The sequence below is a fragment of the Panthera onca genome, chromosome B1 (genome assembly GCF_046562875.1).
Source record: "Panthera onca isolate mPanOnc1 chromosome B1, mPanOnc1 haplotype 2, whole genome shotgun sequence".
In the NCBI taxonomy this organism is placed as follows: domain Eukaryota; kingdom Metazoa; phylum Chordata; class Mammalia; order Carnivora; family Felidae; genus Panthera; species Panthera onca.
The window spans coordinates 58,631,553-58,654,188 of NC_138342.1; the positions used below are offsets into that span (position 1 = coordinate 58,631,553).

Below are 22,636 nucleotides of genomic sequence, written 5' to 3' on the forward strand. Positions count from 1 at the left end.
TTCCACCTTGGTGATGTGGTTATCGTGGTTATGTAGGAAACACCCCAAATACCGTTCCCATCATGACATTGCCAACAGAGGCTCACTTACTGTGAAGCTGATAAAACATAAACTTCAGGGTCTCTCGCTAGCACAGTCCATCCTAAGGCCACATGAGAAGCCCCTAGAAATATGTAAAACAAACAAAAATTGCAAAATGTTAGATATTTTCACTACAGTTGATTAATACTACTGACTTTTTCCACTCAAATTTCTCATCTATCACACTTCCCCTTATATTGGGTGGTGTTGGAAGAGCCACAAGCATTTTGGGGATCTGGCTAAGATTTGAGGACAGCTCGTTTGGCTTAGTGGGATGTATGTATGTTGTTTACAGGCATATCCACGTAAGTCATTGGTAGCAAGGTCTCCTATGTTAGTAAGTAGCAGAGCCAGGATTCACACTTGGCTTTCTCTGACGCTATAATGGTCTTATCATTTCCATTAGACCACCCTTCATATGATTAATGATCCACCAGTAGACCTTTTTATGATCGTTTATCTCTAAGCTGCTGCCAGGAAGTGATATTATTTTCCTACTCCTCTCTGGCTCTGAGACTTTTTTTTTTCTTCTTTTTTGCCTCTTGGCCCCTCCTGTCTTAACCTGAACACTATACTCTATCCAACAGGGCTGCTCACCTTTGCTAGAATATAATTTTGCCCATTCCCTTTCTTTGGCTAATTATTATATTTTACTGGTTCTTGTTGATCTCTTGTTGATTCGATAAAAAAAAAAACACTGACACTGACAAAGAAAATATAAAACACATCACTACAATGAGGACATCAATAACACATAGTTAATGAGTACCAATTCAAAGAGTATTTACAAATAATCATTATACACACACCAAAAACTCTTGAAATCTTATAGTTCATATATGAAAGATATATGAAAGAGGTTATCCCAGATTTGACAACAATCCTAAACATTTACATGACATTTCTAATAAGTTATGAATTTGAGGGAAATTTTTCTAACTATGAGTCATAAAAAACAAATTTTTATTGACTACTCTAGAAGAAAAATTAAATTATCTTTCTATCCTATGTATAAAAGATGTTTTTGCATAATTGCCTTCATATGAAAAGGCAGTATGAATTGTTAGCATGTTATTTTTCTAGATGTTATAACGTTCATGTTATGTGTCAGCTTTGTGAAATTTGTAATTTTTAAGCAAATATTCACTTTTGTAACTTGATATTTTACATATAATTATGTATTCCTTTTTTAAAAGGGGGCCCCCTAAATTTTGTAATCATCAGTCTCACGAAACTTAGAATTACCCCTGAATGACAGTAAAGTATTAGTTAATAAAATACGTGGTATCAAGTTAAATGAGTCTGTCCATTCACTTCACAAACCCAAAATTTCATTACTTGATAAATTTTAAATTTTAATTTTTTTGAGGGTGCAAGAAGGGGAGGGGCATGGAGAGAGAGAGAAACCCAATCAGGCTCCATGCTGTCAGTGCAGAGCCCGATGTGGGCTCAGTCCCACAAACCATGAGATCATGACCTGAGCCGAAATCAAGAGTTGGACACTTAATTGACTGAGCCACCCAGGTGCCCCAAGTTTTAAAATTTAATATCTAATGGAGTGTTTGCCTGGTTGCCTATTGCTATTTCTAAAGCTACATATCTTTATCTACTTCCTATAGTCTCTCTCTTTACACACAAAAAATAAATATCCTGAACAGGTACCATTGTGGGTGAGGTAGGCAGTTATTCCAGATGCACAAACATCTTAGATATATATATATATACACATTACTTTATGTAATAAATGTAGTAAAATATGTATATATATATACATTATTTTATGAATGGATAAAGAAGATGTGGTATATATATACAATGGAGTATAAGTCGGCAGTCAAAAAGAATGAAATCTTGCCATTTGGTATATATATATATATAAATAACCTCAAGAGCACAGATAATAGTAAAATGTGTAGAAACAATTAAGCAGTGATAAGTTTTGAGTATTTATTGCCTTTGTGTTTTTTCAGTTTATTTTTATTTGAAAGAAAGAAAGCATATGAGTGAGTAGGAAAGGGGTAGAGAGAGAGAGAAAGGGAGAGACAGAATCCCAAGCAGGCTCTGTGCTGTCAGCGTAGAGCAGGATGTGGGTCTTGATTTCACGAATCAACTGTGAGATCATGACCTGAGCTGAGATCAAGAGTTGGACACTTAACTGAGTCACTCAGGTGCCCTTTTTTACCTTTGCTTTTAATTTAATTGATTTCATGACATTTATCTGATTTAATTTTTAATATCAACAGTTTGTAAAACTCTTGAAAATTTAACAGTCAGCTTCCACAAGCCAGTATATGCCAGCTGTAGTATACCATTGTGATTATTACATAAATAAATGAGGAAACACAAAAAGAAACTTAATGTTAATGTACTCAATCAGTATATAGTTTGGAAATCTACTCAGTGCCAAGCATAGGAGAAGAATTATAGAGAAGAATCAGCTCTAATGTTTGCTGTAAATAAAGTCACTGTATCATGTGAGCCATAGAAACTTAAGCAAGAAACTAGGCCACATAATGAAAATTGTTACAATTCTAGTATGTAAATAATGTTATGGTAATCCCTTGGAGAAAGCAAGTTTCAAGATAGTCCACGGAGTAAATTGGTTATACTGAATTAGAAAAGAACACAAAGTGAAGGAAATAACATGAACAAAGGAGACACATAAGACCATGATAAGTGTAGTGGGGAAAGGCTGGGCTAATGAAGAAAAAAATCATCTGAAATCAGTGCATGGATTAGACTTTAGGGAAAATAAATTCAAGAAAAAATATTTTAAAGTTAACAGAGGTTACTAAAAATGTTAAATAAATTTCCAATTTTGGAGCATTAGGAGGGAGAGTAATCTAAAGAAGAATAAGATATTCTAGCAAAGAGGCCTGAAAAGAGAAAGGAGAAATTCACATGAAGACAAAAGATTCATGGTCAGTTGCAGTAAATAACCAATTACACAGAGAACCCCAACAAATGTTGGATTTTGAGCAATAAATGTTTTGATTATTAAAGGAAAAATACATTTTCAGAATAAAAGGATTTTATTTATTGTAAGTGTGAAAATATACTAAAACTTTGCCCCAGTTTGCCTTCCTTAGTCTTATTTTCTGTATCTTGGAGACTTTCCTATCGGATCAAAGATGATATAACTTTAAAACAGGTTTTTATGTCTTTTCCTAAACAAAAAAAGGTAAGAATGGCTATAGAAAATTGAAATGTTAAGCACAGATGTCAAAACGAGAGGAAGAAAGGAGAGAGATAGGGAGAGAGGGAGAAGGAGATGGTGGCAGGGAGGGAAGGAAGGAGGAAGAGGGGAAGGGACAAAAAGAAAAGAATTCTGCTACAAGAACACACTATCAAAACGTTATCAAGAATTGATGACTATTTCAAAGTTCTGAAGTAAACTCAGGTTGTGGAATCTCTGACCTCAGTTTCACAATATCAGTCCCTCATGCAGAGGAGCAAATCCGAAGTCGGGATGGAAGCATCTGGTTCAGTGGATGAGTTCAGTTTGCAGCCCTAAGCTGTCTGCTCTCTTTTCTTACTACAGCCTCACAGGTGGCTCACTCACAGTTGACATCTGTCAGGCAGGCCAAATTCATTCAAAACAGTTTAGACATGAGACATGCTCAAAGATGGGAACCAACTATTTATTTTAGCTGTCTTGATTAGACACTAATTGACCATTTTGGATGGCAACCTTCAACTCAATTCTCCTGAACAGAGTGCCCTGAACAAAACATTTTGTTAAAGCATGTCATTGGGATAATTCATGTTACCACTAACATATGTTATATTCTATTTCCCTCTCTCTCCAGGTTTTTGGCTTCCTATGGATACCAAGTTGTTACTCGTGGTTCAGTGTCCTAAATGGCAACCTAGGAACTTAGAAACAATGTAACTTCAAGAAATAGCTTATTTTTACAAAGTATCTCAGATTTCAGATGATGGCAAAATGTGCCTAATCTATGAGTTACAGTGGGTATATGAAGTGTTTAAGACAATGATTCTGTATTAAGGAATATTTAAAAGATGCAAAAGTTATAGTAGCTACAATGTTCTAACTAAGAAATCATGAGGTCCAAATAATTAAGAATTAAGGCCCAAGGTAACCCATGGTCAACAAGACAGAATAAGAACTAGAATATAAACAGAAATTATTTCTGGCTTGGCCTTCAGAGACTGAGGAGTCATTACATGGGACAAAAGACTCACTTCCCTTTGGAGAATAAATTATATGGCCAAACTTTTACCCTCTATTTTCCAGTGATACATATTTGAAAAAGTCATTTTAATTTCCCCCTAGCTTCATAACAATCTTTATTATTATTCCAACTTTGTTCATTTTGGTGTTTGTAAATTTTTTGAACAAAGTTGAGAAGTGCTAAATTAATCTGTGGCAGCTTATTTCTAGAATATCTAAAGGCAGGAAATGCCTACACACTTGGGGCTCTTCCATCCACTGGATTACTTACAAAGAGATCAAGAAAAGATGATACAACCTGCTAAATAGACATGTTTAGAGGTTAGAAAGAGAGCTATTGTCAGATCCTGTCTGATAAAGCAGTTCGAGAGGAGGACTGAACAAAGATAAGAAGCCAAGCCACACCCTTCTTCTAGTCCAAGTATCCTGGAAAGGAAGGATCATCTTCAGGAAACCAGACAACAGGAAGCACCAAACTAAGTGCAGATGCCTTCTGGGGCCTGTCAAGTCAATCCAAGTCAGAGAGGGAAGTAACCCATTTCATCTGTTAGACATTGAAAGAAACAGGCTCCATATGGCTTGGATGGTTGGAATGGAGTCTTTGAATTAGTAGTAGATGAAAGACAGGTCTTAAAGGCCTTTTTATTCTTAGAACCACCAAAACTTATATTACACGTCCTAATTACCGTCCTAATTGCTTTCCCACTTAGTCAGAGGCCCTGGAACCTTGAAATCTGTGGTTCTGGATTCAGAACGGGGGGAGTGACATCAAGGAAGCCTAATTAAAAACAAGGGAAATTTTTCTAGTTTCTCATTCTTCCCCCCAACCCCCTGCTAGCCCTTCCAAATTCCTCTCCCCTTTTTTGATCCAGTGCAAAGAAGGTTCAAATCAAAAGGATAAATTGTTCAAATAACCTATCAATAATGAGGTAGTAGGCTTAAAAGGAACATCTAGGTTCTAAGCTGAAGGATTCTCGAATGTGAAGTCTGAAGGAGGGTACAAGTTCAGGTCTAAAAGTAGTTAGGTAATGGAATCTGGGTAGCTTCCCTGGTTTTTATTATATCCCATCAGAGTGTGGGTTAGATGGTGTCCTAATGGCTTAACGCCAATTTCCTGGAGCTACTCCAAGCGACACCTTTATTAGCAAGACTAACAGTATTTAACGCATTTTTTTGCCTCACAGACCTCTGAAAATATCATGAAAGCCTCTCATCCTCAAGCTGCACAATACACATATTCATTCACGCACACAGTTGTGCATACATTCTCCTTAAAGCTCAAAGGCCATAGGTCATGAAGTGCTATAAACAATACTCATGCAAAAAAAAAAAAAAAAAAAAGCCAAAGCAAACACGAAATCAAGAACCAACTCAGTTGAAACAGCAGTGTGGAACTATTAATATCTCAACAGAAAAAGCCATCAAGTGCTACCCTAGCTGCCCTCCAGCTGCCAGCAAGAAGTGGTAGTCACAGCAACATTTGCGTTTGGGGAAGTATTTGATTTATCCACCTATAATTTCCCACAACATATGATGATATGAAGGCCAGGAAGCTAAGGAGAGGAAGGACTTGTTGCTATTTCACCAGGAGAATCAACAGAGTCCGCTGTCGGCTTGTACAAGGCAAGAGGCCACAATAACAGCCATAAATACAGTGCAAAGTGAGGAGGTTGAATCCCAGACTGGACGGTGGGCTCCCTCCAGGACTCCCTTCTGCCTTATTGGACATGAAAGGGTAAAGGAAATGAAGAAACACTTCTGCCTTTTGGTCACCTCTGCTGGCAGCTCTGAAATTCCCTATTACCTGAGAAGGAAACCCAGCTGGCCAGGTCACACTCCTCTGGACAGTGTCCTCACTGCCTTACCCAACTTTTCCACTTATGGCCTCATTTTGGTTTAATTTGGAACACAAGATCAAGAATATTTTTTACCAAATGATAAAATGTAAGTGGGCAGTTTGGTTTAGAAAATGTCAGTTCACATGAAGGTTTTATGGTTGTCGTTGTAAGTGGAGGAGAATTTTCCCTCAAAGGACACAGGGATTGTAGAGAAGTGGGCAGCAGAGATTGGAAAAGCATGCACGAGAGCTCACATTATTTCTTGTTTCTCTTTAAGCACAAACATTAGAACGGACAACTCGTGTGTGCTGTGGGTGAAGTCCTAGACTTGGGGAATTATCTGTAATTTTAGTAGACTTTTTTTTTTTCTTCTGAGAGAGAAAAAAGCATTTAAATTTCACTGTCTGGAACAATTCAAATCCTCTAATACCTCCACAACAGCAAAGAACCTTTAAAGTCTGAATGTATTTTCTGCTACCATGTTAGGACATATTAGCTCAAAATTTAAATATAAGAGCAGACACAGTGGGTCACACTTACTCAGAATTATTCTAACCTGTATTCAGTAAAAATGAAAATTCCCTGGATATGTTAGTAATTATAATATTTGAAGTAAATTAGCAGGAATTTTTGCATTTATAGTACTAATTATATTTCACTAGCAAAGACCTTGACTAGTTTTCAAGTTTAATAATTTTACTTTCCATAGATAGAGTATTTCATACTTTTCGTTAAAGTACTTTAGCATATGAGTATACTCAGGATAACTAAAAAGAAGGTCAGGCAATTATCCCATTTTTCTGGTGGGTAAACAGAAACCTGAGGAAGACTACCACTTGCTCAAGATTATTTAGGGAGACCTTTGAGACACGAGCTATCTTGTCTTACTGACCAAGTGGGCTCTTTTTCTCTTTCCTGCACTTTCCTTCTTACCACATAATATCTGTCTAGTTCTTGAGGCCTGAAAGTATAGCACCAACAAAACAATTTGGTTTCTTCTCTCCATGCCCTGGCTTGTCCCTTTTATATTTAAAAATTGCCATCAGAAGAGATTCTTCCTAATTTCAAGCTCTGGGTTTCCTTGCCTCCCCAGTGGAAAAAAAGATAATAGTTCTCCTAGATTTGACTGATTACACCATATCAACACTCATACCAGTAGTAAAGCACAGATCTCTACCACAAAACAAATTAATGCCTTTGATTTCACTAATATATTTGCCAAGTTGCTAAGATAGAAATCATAATTTACTATTTTTACTTTTTTTTTTCTTGATAAACAAGGGGGTGTCTTGGCCACCAACATCTTCCTCCTGAATCACTGCTCCTGAACTGCCTGATACCACTTTTTTTCTATAGTCTATTCTTCAGAAAGTGAAGATCTTTTAAAGCAATAATCTTTTTAAAAACTGAACTCGGGGCGCCTGGGTGGCTCAGTCGGTTGAGCATCCGACTTTGGCTCAGGTCATGATCTCGCGGTCCGTGAGTTCGAGCCCGCCTAGGGCTCTGTGCTGGCAGCTCGGAGCCTGGAGCCTGTTTCAGATTCTGTGTCTCCCTCTCTCTCTGACCCTCCCCCATTCATGGTCTGTCTCTCCCTCTCTCAAAAATAAATAAATGTTAAAAAATAAATAAATAAATAAATAATAAATAGATAAATAAAAACTGAACTCAATTTGTGAAATTTCCTAACTTAAAACCATCTCAATGGCTTTCCATTACACTTGAGAGGAATGTCGGACTTTGTTTTCTTTTTTAGCTGGGAAGGGGCAGAGGGAATCTTAATTGGGCTTCACATTCAGTGCAGAGCCCAATCCGGGGTTCAGTGTCACAACTGTGAAATCATGACCTGAGCTGAAATCAAGAATTGGATACTTAACTGACTGAGCCACCCAGGAGCCCCAGAAATGTCTGGCTTTTTAACAAGGCTCCCAAGATCCTAAATGATCAGGTATCTGTGTTGATTAGCCATTGCCACAGTATGCTGCATGAAAAACAACCACAGAACTCAAAGACTTCAATAATGTATTCTCACAGATCTGTGAGTTGGCTAGTGGATCTGTTTCAGCCAGTCATTCCTGAGGCAGAACTGCTCAGGCTGCAGCAATTTGGAAGGTTCCACCTGCCTCTCTCATCCTTCTCCTAGGACCAGTGAGTTAGCTACAGTAGAAATGGAAATGTGCCAAGCCTCTGAAATTTTCTGCTCAGAATTGCCATCCTATTGTCTCTGCTCACTTGCCATTCACCAAAGAAAACCATGTAATTTCTTTGGACAATCCCAAGGTCAAGGAGCAAGAGATATATTTTAACCTTGGTGAGACAGTGAGAGGTAAAGAACTGGGCCAGTCATTCAACACATCACATACTTTAACTTTATCTTCTAATACTTTCTTTCTCCTATTTTAACTCCCTCAATCCAGACTGGTTTTTGTTTGTTTGTTTTGTTTGGTTTTGTTTTGTTTTGTTTCTCCGAAAGTGTATGAAGCTCATCTCAACCTCAGGGCCCTGGCCCTCACCTTTCTGTCCTTCTGGAATGGGTTCTTCCTAGATATTCCATGCTTCATTGTCTCATTATATCTAGATATCTCTTAAATGCCAACTCCTTAGGAAGTCCTTCCCTGATTGCATATCTAAAATAGCTGCCACCCCTACCACACACACATATACACACCCTATTATTCTCCATCCTGTTATCTTGCTTTCATTTTCTTTAGAGTTATTATCCAAAACATTCTTTTAAAAAAATGTATGCTTTTCTGTGTCTGTCTCTATCACTCTATTACAAGTTCCTTGAGGGATCTATTTCTTCTGTCTTGCTCACCATTGTTCTCCCAGCACATAAGATGGTGCTTAGTACATAGGAAGTCATTTATAAATATTAGTTGGATGAGTAATGAAAGTCATTCCTACTAGAGTTGGAAATAGGCTATTTAAAAGTAAGCCTGTTCACCACTGGGTCTGATCCTACAGCCTAAGGATCAGAAGTGCCTTCATAAATTTTCCTTTTCAGGAAGATTCAGATACACTGAGGGTCCTATGAAGAATTCTATTTCCCATGAATGCCTTGTTATGTATTTGGCCATAGCATGAGGGAATGTGCATTTTTAATTAAGGAACCATAAATGCATGCGCCACAGGGCAACATCAGGACATTCCTCTTACATGGAAGCAGAAAAACTCTCTCAGTCCTGCCAATAAAGAAGGCCCTTCGTCTGGCTGCTAATTCTCCAGGCAGGGTAGTGCTGTCTTATATTTTTTCTTAGCTGACAGAATCAAGAGAAAGAAATAAGATGTGAATTTTACCTGGACCCAGTAAAGGCCTCAAACAACACAGTTCAGGGAATGATGCCAGCTCGAGGGAGGCATTTTTGGACTCTAAGAAACTATGTGGGCCTTCAGCATCTCCAGATCACACTAATAGGCCTCTCAAGACTATGTTTGGCTTCAAGGAGGCCATTAATGAAGTTCAGATTGAACCTGTGCAGTTTTAGTTTTAAAATGTTTCCTTAAAATTTTACAGAGAGTTTAATTCGTATGACATTTTTATAAATGGGAGCCAGGCTTTTGTTTGAAAACATAGTGAGATGCCTGTAATAATAACAACGGCAATGACCACAGAAATAATAGGAACATTTGGAAAGTGAAAAGATATGAAACTACAGGCTCCACCAGGTTAATTTAACCTGGTATTTATTTATAAGTTTTAAGGACTGCTAAAACACAGTAATGATCAACTCTCTTGGAATGTGCTGCATACTCTCTGTGGGTTCCCCCCCGCCTTGGGGGTGAAAAGGAGGAGAAGACAGAATGAGGCTGAAACTTTCCACCACTGTTTCTTCTTCTGATTCAACATAGCTTTTACAAAAGCCCAGGTTCCAATAAAAATACCCATGCCAGTATATTCTTCAAGGAAAAAGAATTTCCTGCTCTATCTTCATGATCACACTTGCATGTGGGGAAAATCCAGCAGAACACATATAAGCCAAAACATTAGTAGAAAGAAATTTCACTTCCCTTCCTTCCCTAGCTCTTGTTTTTCTGAAATATCCTTCATTCAGTGAGAGGGGCAGATATGGAATAGGGCCATGAATATATGCCTTTCACTCAAACTTTTTGTATTTTTGGTTTTAAGCAGAACCTGGATATTTAGGGCTGTGTAAATATAATGAGCTTTCCTGGTGGGATGGGAGTGGGATGGAGTGGGGGTTCTTGGAGTTTAGGACTGAAAAAGAATAAATGTCAAAAACTCATGAAAAATCTTGGACATCGAACCACTCTCACAAAATAATGTAGCACTGAGTTACACATAAATGAGTCAGAATTTAGAAATCAAGAGGGAAAATGTTCTGAATACATTGTGTTTTGGGTTCTATTAAACCCAAAATATTTTTAAAATATTTTGGAAAAAAGTATTTTGGGGATATATTTGTTAACTCTAATACCTGGCCATTGTGTTCTTGCCGAGGGTTATCAGAAAGAGGGAAAGGTGAACTGTTTTTCAGATTGTGGGTAGACTTTAATGAAAAAACAAAACAGAAACACTATCATGACAGAAACCGACACATAGATCAATAGAACAGAATAGAGTCCCCAGAAATAAACTCATGGTTATTTGGTCAATTAACCTATGACAAAGGAGGCAAAAATCTCTTCAACAAATGGTGTTGAGAAAACTGGATAGCTATATGCATAAGAATGAACCTCACCAGTTTCTTATACCATACACAAAAACAAAATTAAAATGAATTAAAGACCTAAATGTGAGACATGAAACCATAAACTTCCTAGAAGAAAACATAGGCAGTAATCTCTTTGACATCAGCTGTAGAAACATTCTTCGAAATATATCTCCTCTGGCAAGGGAAACAAAAGCAAAGTTGAACTGATGGAACTACACCAAAATAAAAACCTTTTGCACAGCAAAGACACTATCAAGAAAACAAAAAGACAACTCCCTGAACAGGAGAAGATTATTTGCAATTGACATATCCAATAAGGGATTACCATCCAAAATATCTAAAGAACTTCTACAACTCAACACCAAAAAAACAAATAATCTGACTTAAAAAATGGGCAGAAGACATGAACAGACATTTTTCCAAAGAAGAAATACAGATGGCCAACAGACACATGAAAAGATGCTCAAAATCATTTACTATCAGGGACATGCAAATTAAAACCTCAGTGAGATATCACCTTATCCCTGTCAGAATGGCTAAAATCAAAAATACAAGAAACAAGGATGGCAAGGATGTGGAAAGAAAGGAACCCTTGTGCACTATTGGTGGGAATGTAGACTGGTGCAGCCACTGTGGAAAACAGTATGGAAGTTCCTCAAAAAATTAAAAATAGAATTACCATATGATCCAGTAATTCCACTACTATGTATTTACCCAAAGAGAATTAAAACACTACTTCAAAAGGATATGTGCTCCCCTATGTTTATTGCAGCATTATTTACAATAGCCAGGATATGGAAGCAACCCAAATGTCCACTGATAGATGAATGGATAAAGAAGATGTTGTATACAAATAGCATAGCTTTACCTCAGCTTTTAAAAAAAACTCACAAAAGTTGCTTTTGTAAGAACATTTTGACTTGCTGAAAATTCCATGTAATTTGTTATGTTGAATCTCTTTGTTTTGCTATCTTCTTATGATTTAGGTTGTTGCTTTATCCTTTATGATTAAACTCAAATTGAATATCCTTACTAACATGAAATAAAGAATATATTATATATATCATATATACAATATGAAATATTATTCATATATATAATATGAAATCTTGCCATTTGCAAAAACATGGATGGATCTAGAGGGTATAATGCTAAGTGAAATAAGTCAAAGAAAGACAAATACCATATGATTTCACTCATACATGGAATTTAAGAAACAAAACAAATGAATAAACAAAGAAGACAAACAAAAAAAGTCTTTAATATAGAGAACAAACTAGTTGCCAGAGGGGAGGAAATTGAGGAGGATAGGTGAAATAGGTAAAGAAAGGGGTTTAAGAGTACGCTTATCATGATGAGCACTGAATAATGTATAGAATTGTTGAATCATGATATTGTACACCTGAAACTAATATAACACTGTATGTTAATTATACTGGAATTTTAATTAATTAATTAAAAAAACACTAGCATGGTCTAGAAATAATGCTAATAATCCAAAAAACTAAATTAGTTGCTTGAATCATGTAAAACAAATAAATATGAAGATTATCCCTTTACATCCATAAAATGAGCCTTTTGCTCACTCATATTTCCATTACCAGCATTCAGCACCTACATGAAAAGAATGAATAAAATATTGAATGCATTAGGGAGCAAGTGAATGGATCAATGAAGACTACAAAAGGTATGATTCAAAATAATTTTGTAAAAGTATGCCTCTGCTTTACAATTATGCATTATAATGTTCAGCTAGTAACATCTCTGGGTATGTGCAAGAATTCTTACGTAAAAGAAACAAAACCTATAAATTATCACCAGAAATTAGCTTTAGACCACATGCATTTAAAAGGGCCTCAGACCAATCATCAGGTCTACATCCCCAGGCTGGGTTCCTGGAACCCTTTCTTTTACTCAAGGACAAATTAAATTATCAGCACTTTGTTTTTCTTATCTGTTCAACAGAGTTATGAGAAATCAACTTCCATGCAATATATAAATTCTTGCATTTTTTATTATCATCATTACTATCACATGAAGTTTAAAGCCTAAAGTACTGATTACCTGTTGCTACTACTCTTCAACATTTAACCTTTGCACTAGCCAGTCAGCCTTCCTAATAGTCTGTAAAATCTTCACATTCCTGAATAAAGAATAAAGACCCAGAATGATCAACAATATGTACTTTCAATAAATTGTCTTTCTTCCACAAGTTCAGAAATATTTTTGTCTTTCAGAGCTCTCTCCAAGTCCTCTGAACACCCACAGTACTATAAGACTGGGGCCCATAATTCAATGCTGTATAATACTGCCCATTGATCACTATTACTTGTATCAGCCTTTTCTCTTCCATTAATTATAGGTTTCTTCAGGGCACAGTCTTTGTTTCTTGAAGTTCTCTTGTACCTTTCAGAGCACACAAGCAAAGCAGGTACTTGACAAATACTTGATGATTAAGAAACATGCAGTTAAACCAAGAATTACCAAAAGATAGGAGAGGGCTATCAATGGATGACAGATTTCACAGAACTTTGGAAAATGAAAAGCAGGTGGAAGAGTGGTAACTGATGCAGCACCTCAGAGGAAACATTAGCTTGGATAAATGCTTGGAGAAAGGGCTCAGAAGAAAGGAAGCAACATATCCTGTAGAACCATAGACAGAAAGGCAGTGGTAGGTAATGAGATGATGGGCTGGAAACGTGGGATTAGTTCAAAGTCTGCATACACTCATCCCAACCCCATGTCCACACTAACACACCCCACTGAGATTGGATAGGAGAAAGAGGAGTCAGGAATTTAATTCTTAGACAAGAGTATGAAGGCTTTTCTCCGGAGATAATGAAGAATCCCAGAAAACAGATGTCTGGTATTTTGACATTTTGTGAGTCTCCTGGCTCTCTGTCTGATCACTAACAGGGCTGCCAACTGAAAGTAGAATTAAAGAGAGGTCACAGCCAGAATTTTAATGGACAATTGAAAATTATCATGCTTCATAAAAACAAGGCCACTATGTTAAGGACAAACAAGATAAACAGGAAAAAAAAAGTCCCAGAAGAAAAAGAGAAAACTGAGATCAGAGAATAATAAAAATAATAAAAATGATTTCCTCCAATATGTTTACAAAACAGACTGATTTTCATTAACCATGCCACTATAAAAAGCAATTAAAGAAAACACAGAGTTCTTGGAAATTAAATATTTGAAAATCAGCAGAAAGTTTAGAAAATAAAATTAAAAACATTTCTCAGAAAAATAGAAAAAAACGACCAAAAACTACAATAATTTTTTTTTAAATAAGAGACGTAAAAGACAAATCTAGGAGATCTAACATCTGCATGATAAGAGTTTCAGAAAAGGAAAAGAAACAAATTTACATAACAAAACAAAAATAAAAACTTGCTGGAACTAAAGAACCATAAAGGCTCACAATGAGAGTATTCTAAAATACTGACAGAAAAGCACATCTCTATGACATTTTAGAATTCTAGAGGTAAAAAAAGATCCTAAAATCTTCCAGAGTGTAGAAGAAACTGCAAAGAAATGAAAACCTGAATATTCTCAGACTTCTCATATATAACACTAGATGCTAGCTGGCAATGGAATATCTCTTAAAAATTCCAAGGAAGAATTGCAGCTTGCTCTTTCAATTTGGAGATTTATGGCTATTTATTTATTTATTTATTTTCCCCACAACATCCTGCCCCAAGTTCTATTTGTCTCTTTCTTGGAACACCTATTAGTCAAATGTGAGATAGCACTAATTTGTCTCTTACTTTTTTCTTATATTTAAGAGCTCTTTGCCTGTTTCTGTATCCTAAAAAGCCATCAATCTTAAGTGTGGGTTGATTAAAGACTTTCAGACATGCATGACTGCATATATTTACTGTTTTGTACACTTTCTAGAAAATATTTAAGGGTACATTAAACCTTACACCAAAGAGTACATCAAGAAGGAAAAGGTTTGTGACCTAGGACACAGTGCATCCTATTCAGGGTCATACACAAAGGAAATCTCAACACTGTGGCTGTAGTGTTTTCTAGCAAAATGGCTCTGATGTTCTGTTAGGAAATATAACCATTTTGATAAAAGAATCCTCTAATAAAATGTAAAACAATTAACAGCTTTAGGGGACAAAATTTTACCAGAAAAGAAATCCAATCCAAGGTCAATACTTAACACTATAAGAATCATTTATTTCTTCTTCCTAATGCAAATATTGTTAATTGATGTACCTAAAATTAAGATACATGATTACTTTGCAAGGATCAGTGTAAAGTTGGAAGGAAGTTTAAGAAATTAACTCTTCGGGGCGCCTGGGTGGCTCAGTGGGTTGAGCATACGACTTCGGCTCGGGTCATGATCTCATGGTTCATGAGTTCAAGCCCCGCGTCAGGCTCTGGGCTGACAGCTCAGAGCCTGGAGCCTGCTTCAGGTTCTGTGTCTCCCTCTCTCTGTGCCCCGTCCCTGCTCATGCGCTGTCTCTCTCTCCCTCAAGAATAAATGAAACATTAAAAAAAAAAATTAAAAAAAAAAAAAAAAAGAAATTAACTCTTCAATATCCTAACAGGAAGCAGAGAGTGCAATATGTATAGATGTATTATTTAGTAACATGCAGGGCACTGCAAGAAAATAGGTTAAAATAGTTGCCTCTATAGCAACTGTAGTGAGGGTGGGAAAGAGTGAAAAACAGTAGCGTTTCCCCTTTGTCTTGAGTCTTTTGGGTTCTATTTTGCTTTTTAACATGTGTGTGTTTTATAAATTTGTATATTTTAATACAATTTGTACGTGTTATAAATATTTAAAATATGTTTAATTAAACAGATCCAAAGCATGAGATGATAGAGACCTGTTAAAGTTATAATCACCTTCAACTTGATGATCAAGTTCAAAGTAAATGAAGTCCACAATATCCAATACTGAGAGTCCATTCCCTAGTGTTACCTGTCACATTTACAGCTCTTCTTGCAACATGCTATGGTCTGAATATTTGTGTCCCTTCGAAATTCATGTGTTGAAATTGTAAATGCCAAAGATGATGGTATGAGGAGGTGGGGCCTTTAGGGAGTGCTATGGGGATGGAGTCCTCATGAATGGGATTTGTGCTGTATCAAGGAGGCTTTGGAGAGCTCTCCAGCCCCTTTTACCCTGAAGAACACAGTGAAAATGTGCCAGCTTGAACCAGGAAGAGGGCCCTCAAAAGGGCCAAAGTGTCACCATGTCAGCACTTTGCTCTTGGACTTTTCAGACTCTAGAACTATGAGAGATAAATTTCTGTTGTTTATCAGCCATGCAGTCTGTTATTTTGTTAGAGCAGCCCGAATGGGCTAAGAGCAATTTGCTATTGAAGAAGGTAAAGGTACAAAGGTACAGAGGCATCATAATGTTTACTTTGAGGAAGTATTGTGGTTTTTTTTAAGTTTATTTATTTATTTTTAGAGAGAGATAGAGTGAGAGGGGGAGGGGCAGAGAGAGGGAGAGAGAAAGGAAACCCTACACAGGCTCCACACTGCCAGTGCAGAGCCTGATATATGGCACCCGAACTTACAAACCACGAGATCATGACCTGAGCCAAAACCCAGAGTCAGACGCTTAACCAACTGAGCCATCCAGGTGCCCCTTGGAAGTATTAGTTTATAATTTCAATCTTCTGCCTATAATGGCATTCAGTGCAGCACGGATAAAAGCAAACTAATAACTAAAAAATTAGAATTTCAGAGTCACATTGCCTAGGCAGTGTTTTTGAGTGCTACTAGTGAAGTGTCTCTTGTATGAATCTAGAAATTTCTTGAATATGAGAGGATTCAGGCTTGATCTCCTGGAAAATAGTGACTATGGCTCATTAACCTCTTCATTCTTGAACATGATGACTATAAGCTCAATAAATATTTACTGAATTGAGTTGAATATGAATAAATATGAATATGAATAAACATGAATAAAAAGAGAAAATCTCTATTTTACCTTAATACCTATTCCCCCTTCATTTAACCTTATTTCTTTGAGTCCTAAACATTCTTCAGTTGTCAAACATATATCTACTGTATATTTTAGTGCCTATCCTTGTGAAGCAAGCAGAAACATATTACTGGGTTTGTTTATAGTTTTGGAAATTTATTTTTCTCTATGGCAACAAATTACAAATTTTTACCTTAAAAAATCTCTATGTGTATTTTTTATTTACTACATATGTCCACAATGCAAAATTTAATGGGGAAAATATAAAAACTGTTCTTATAAAACATTGCCTAACATATAGGCATATAGGCAATGTTTCTTTGATGTAGAACCCACTAAAGAGTGATTTAAATATCACTAAAATACTTTCTTGTTTATTTTTCATGTGGTTCAAATTCATTATTAAAAAATTAGAATACAAGTAATAAGTATTTTAAAAGTTTCACATAACCTTGGTATCTATTTTCAATATCTATTCTAGTTAATATTCTTAATGTTTTTGCTGCAAGATGTTTCTTTCTGTGTAATAAGTATGTGAAACATATATTTGAAAAAGATCCGTAAATAAAATATGCTTTTCACAAAATTGCTTCATATCCTTCTGTAGCCTTCTTTTTTCAACAGTTTTTTTAAATGTTTATTTATTTTTGACCGGGGGTGGGGGGGGGGGGTGGAGAGAGAGAGAGAGAGAGAGAGAGAGAAAGAGAGAATGAATGGGGGAGGGGCAGAGAGAAGGGAACAGAGGACCCAAAGTGGGCTCTGTGCTGACAGCAGAGAGCCCAATGCAGGGCTTGAATCCACAAACCACAAGATATGACCTGAGCCAAAGTTGGATGCTCAACTGACTAAGCCACCCAGACACCCCTGTAGCCTTCTTTTTTCAAAAGCAAAAGTGTCATCCAAATAATTTGTAACTAAAATAAACATATTAGAAAAAGTCTCATTGTGCATACATATTTGAGTACATATGTTTTTATATCCTAAGGATACACTGCCTAGAACTGAAATGGTTGAGTCAAACTATCTGCACATTTTGAAGACTTTCTGTTAGGAAAATTTATCCTAGTTTACACCCCACCAGTAATTACAAAAACGCCCTTTCATTCACATATTTTACTATGCTGGATATCATTATTCTTTTTAATCACTGCCACTCCGTTGGATAAAAATATGTAACTTGCATTTGTTTATTACTGAGTTTGAACTTCATTTTTAGTGTTTATAGGATGTCTTTTGTGAATTGTCTGTTCATGCTCATTGTTATATTATTATTAGGGTGTGAAAAGCTGTTAAGAAAGGTCCAACTTTATGATGAATAACATTTCAGTTTCTTATAATTCTGCATTTTAAACTAGGATTTGGCAAGTTATTATGAACATTCATATGCAGAAGACTCATTGATGTCTTGCATTCACAAGGCTTGCCAATGACAAACTGTTTCTTAGTCTTGTAGTAATAGTACAAAACTATGCTGAAATATTATTTGTTTGCCATAGAAACAGAGGTAGGAAGACAGATCTGTTGTAGATTATGATGATGACTTAATTGCTGTTTCTCTCTAATGCTCTTTTGAAGGGCTTATAATTTTAAAATAGATCATCTCAGTTGCCTTAAAAATTCTTTTCCCCATTTTTATACAAATATTTAACTATACTTTTCCCAAACAAATCAATAACTTTTTCACTTATTTTAAACTATTCTCAAATAACAAGGATTAAGCTTTGCTAGCAAATATTGAAATATATAGTGGTTTGTAATGGTCACTCTCCCTAGCGGTAACTTTTTCTTCTCATCTCCTCGTATCCTTCCCTCCCTCTCTCCTTCCCTTCCCTCTTGTCACTGTATTTATTCATTAGTTTTTTACCCAAATGATTTTGGTTCACTGTGATCACAAGAAAACTTCATTAACTTAAAAATACAAGATAGCACTGTAGTGGGTTGCATGGTGAGCCCCCAAAAGATGTGTCCATGTCAAATTAAATCCCTGGAAACTGTAAATATTACCTCATTTTTTAAATAGTTAAAGATCTTGAGATGAAAATATCATCTTGGATTATCTGGGCCCTAAATGCAATGAGAAGTGGACTTATAAGATACATAGAAAGGATATGCTCACACAGACAATGTGACCATCAAGGCAGAGATTGGAGTAATGCAGCCAAGGAACACCAAGGAATGCAAAGAGTCACCAGAGACTGGAAAATGCAAAAATATGGGATCTCTTCTAGGGCCTCTGGAGAGATTGTAGCCCTGAGTTCAGACTTCTGGCCTCCAGAACTGTGAGAGAATAAATTTCTGTTGTTTTAAGTGACCCAATTTGTGTCAACTTGTTATGGCAATCACAGAAAACTAATACCAGCACTAACACTGAAAAATCTCACCAATTAAAATGGAATCTTCCTAAATTCTGGAAAAATAAATAAATAATCCTACAATTTGGCACATTCTCTCTGGACAATGTAATCTTAAAAGTATGGACTCTGTAGGCCAGCTACCAAAATTCAAACCGGGTGACTTAGAACAATGTTAGAAATCCCTCTGTGAGCGGGTTTTTACTTCTCAAAGAGGGAATGATAATGTGTTAATATATTTAGATTGTTTAGATATTCCTAATAATGTGATTAAGTAAAGAAGTGATTAAGTAAATCTTATCTGTAATAAGCATTTTTTATACTTGAGAACAATTCTATATAACCTACATAGGCTTGCTAGGTCTGCTATAACAAAGTACCACAAGGGGCACCTGGGTGTCTCGGTCAGGTAAGCACCAACTTTGGCTCAGGTCATAATCTTGCAGTTTGTGGGTTCGAGTCTTGCATCAGGCTTTGTGCTGAGAGTTCAGAAACTGGAGCCTTCTTTGGGTTCTGTGTCTCCCTCTCTCCCTGCCCCTTCCCCACCTGTGCTCTCTCAAAACTAAATAAACATTAAAAAAAATTTTTTTTTAAGTACCACAAATTGTATGGCTTAAACAACAGAAACTTATTGGCTTACACTTTTGGAGCCCAAAAGCCTGAAATCAAGTCTTATGTCAGCAGTGTGGGTTCCATCTGGGAGCTGTGAGGAAAAGATTTTGTTCCAGACCTCTCTCCTTGGCTCATAGGTGACCACCTTCTCCCTGTGTCTCTTCATATGGTCTTTTTTTCTATGTGTATCTATCTGTCTCCAAATTTCCCCTTTTAGTAAGAACACCAATCAAACTGGATTAGAACCCACCCTAAAGATATCATTTTAACTTGATTACCTCTATAAAGGTTTAGGTACCACACACTTCAGAGATATGTTGGCAACTGGAACATGTATGGAGTTAAGTGTCTCCAGTAGTATATCAACTTGATGCCATGTCATTAACAAAAATAGTTGAAGGGACTTCCAGTTTCCAATATCACACAAATAAGGAACTTGGAAGTCACTACTCCATCCTAACAACAAGTCAAAAGTTGAACAGACAAAAATCATTAACTCTTCTTGGTTCCATAAGAGAGGGGGAAGACATAGAACAGACTGGTGCCCATAAGGCTGGAGGGACAGACAGGCAAATGCAGGGAGTAGTGGCTTACCTGAATAGACTCACAAGCAGAAACCACCATGGAAAACAGTGAAGGGATAGGAAAACCTGAACTATAACCGATTAATTGCTAGAGGCTCAGTGCAGACAACTCTGAGAGTTAAAGACTCCAGGGAGAACCAGTCATATTGTGAGATTTGCCTTCAGGAGTTTTGCCAGGTTCCCACAGCAAATATTTCAGAAAAATCATCTCAGCCTTTTAGCAAGTGGGGGATGGGAGTAGAGGGTGGGGATACAATGACTTTGAAATGTGACAGACCATTCTGTTTTTATAATCAAGGCCTGACCTCAGGAGAAAGTAGTTAACCAGAGCCTTACCTGCCAAGGTAATATCAGAGGCGAACTGACCTGAAGAAAAGAAATACCCAAGTCCAACCTGCCCTACTCATCCTGTCTCACTTCAGAAGGGAAGGAAAAACTTAAAAACACATATGAATTTATAGCCCAGAGGCATAGGCACACTAAAAGACTGAGACCTAATTGTAGAATATAGAACACTTCCCCTCCCCCCACATCTCACCACTACATTACTAACATTCTATTTAGCAGCAGTTTTGTTTACCCAGTACATCATGTCCCGTTGTCAAGAAAAAATTAAAAGGCATCAAGACGCAAAATTTGAAGAGACAGAGTAAGTATCAGAACCAGACACGGAAAGGATTTTGGAATTATCAGACTAAAAATATAAGACAATTATAATTAATATGCAAAGCATTCTAATGGATAAAGTAGGCAGCATGTATGAACAGATGGGCAATGTAAACAGAGGGGTGAAAATCTTAAGAAAGAACCATAAAGAAGTGCTAGAGATAAAAAAGCAGTATAACAGAAAAGAAGAAATGCTTTTAAAGACTGGACACAGCTAAGAAAAACAAAAAAATCTTTGAGTTAGGGAATATATAAATAGAATCCTTGAAAACCAAAAAGGAAAAACAACTGAACAATAATTTTAGAATATCTAAAGATTACGGGAAAACTACAAAGGGTGTAACATATACATAAAGGGAATACCAGAAGGAGAAGAAAAAGAAACAGGAACAGAAGAAATATTTGAAAAAAAAATGACAGAGAATTTCCCCCAATTAATGTCAGACACCAAACAACAGATCCAGGAATTTCAGAGAACACTAAGCAGGATAAATGTACAAAATCAAAAATAAAAAACTATATGTAGGTATATCATTTTCAAATTACAGAAAACCAAAAATGAAAAAACATAAAAGAAGCCAAAGGGGGGGGAACCACATTTTACCTGTAGAAGAAGAAAGATTTATATCCGAATTCTCAACAGTCATGCAAGCTCGAAGAGTGGAGTGCAACATTTAAAGTGTTGAGAGAAAGAAAATCACCAACCTAGAATTCGGTATCCTTCAAAATTATCCTTTAAAAGTGAAGGAAAAATAAAGACAAGCAAAAGTTAAAAAAAATTGTTGCCATACAATAAATATTAAAAGAATTTCTTTAGATGGAAGGAAAATAATATAGGTCAAAACTCAAATCTATATAAAGAAAGGAAGATCATCAAAGAAGGAGTAAAATAAGGTATGGTAAAATAAATAAAGATAAATAAGGTAAAGGTAAAAAATAAGGTAAAATAAAATAAGGTGAAGGTAAAGTAAAAACATTTATTTTCTCATTTTTAATTAACCTAACAGATTATAGTTATTCATAATAATAATAGCAATAATATATTTATGAACCGTATGTAAATATCTTATATATATATATATATATATTCTTGCATATGCTTATATATAAGTAAAATAAATTACAGCAATGATACAAGGGACAGGAGGAAGAAATTAGGATTATTTTGTTACTATAAGGTACTTACATTACCTGAAAGTGGTATAGTGTTGGTTGAAAGTAAACTTGAATTAGTTATAAATGTATATTGCACACTCTAGGGCAACCACTAAAAAAACCCTGAAAAATGAAGTGTAATTGATATACTAAGAAAGGATAAAAAATGGAATCATATAAAGTGCCCAATTAAAGCCACAAAAGATATAAAAAGAGTGGAAGATAAAAATAGGAACAAAGAACAAGGGCAACAAGTTGAAAACAGTAATGAATATGATAAATATCAATCCAACTATACCAAAAATCATTGTGAATAGCAATGGTCCAAATGCACCCTCATCTAAAAGACAGAGATTGTCAGAATGGATCAAAAAACATGACCCAATTATTGGTTGTCTGTAAGAAGCCCACTTTATTGTTTTTAAGTTTATTTATTTATTGAGAGAAAGACAGAGAGAGAGAGAGAGGGAGAGAGAGGCAGAGAGAGAGGGGGAGAGAGGCAGAGAGAGAGGGGGAGAGAGAATC

The 22,636-nt window shown here is 36.1% G+C and overlaps 1 long non-coding RNA gene across 3 annotated transcripts in view; it reads right to left on the bottom strand.

Moving 5' to 3' along the window:
- LOC132692447 (uncharacterized) overlaps positions 1-20,805 on the bottom strand; it is a 75,146-nt gene extending 54,341 nt beyond the window's left edge. For all 3 annotated transcript variants that reach the window (XR_013554914.1, XR_009616356.3, XR_009616357.1), the window contains exons 1-2: positions 20,627-20,805; positions 91-163 (exon numbers count right to left, since the gene is read on the bottom strand). This is a non-coding gene — a long non-coding RNA (uncharacterized LOC132692447). The remainder of the gene's footprint in view (positions 1-90; positions 164-20,626) is intronic.
- Positions 20,806-22,636: the final 1,831 nt, after the last annotated feature.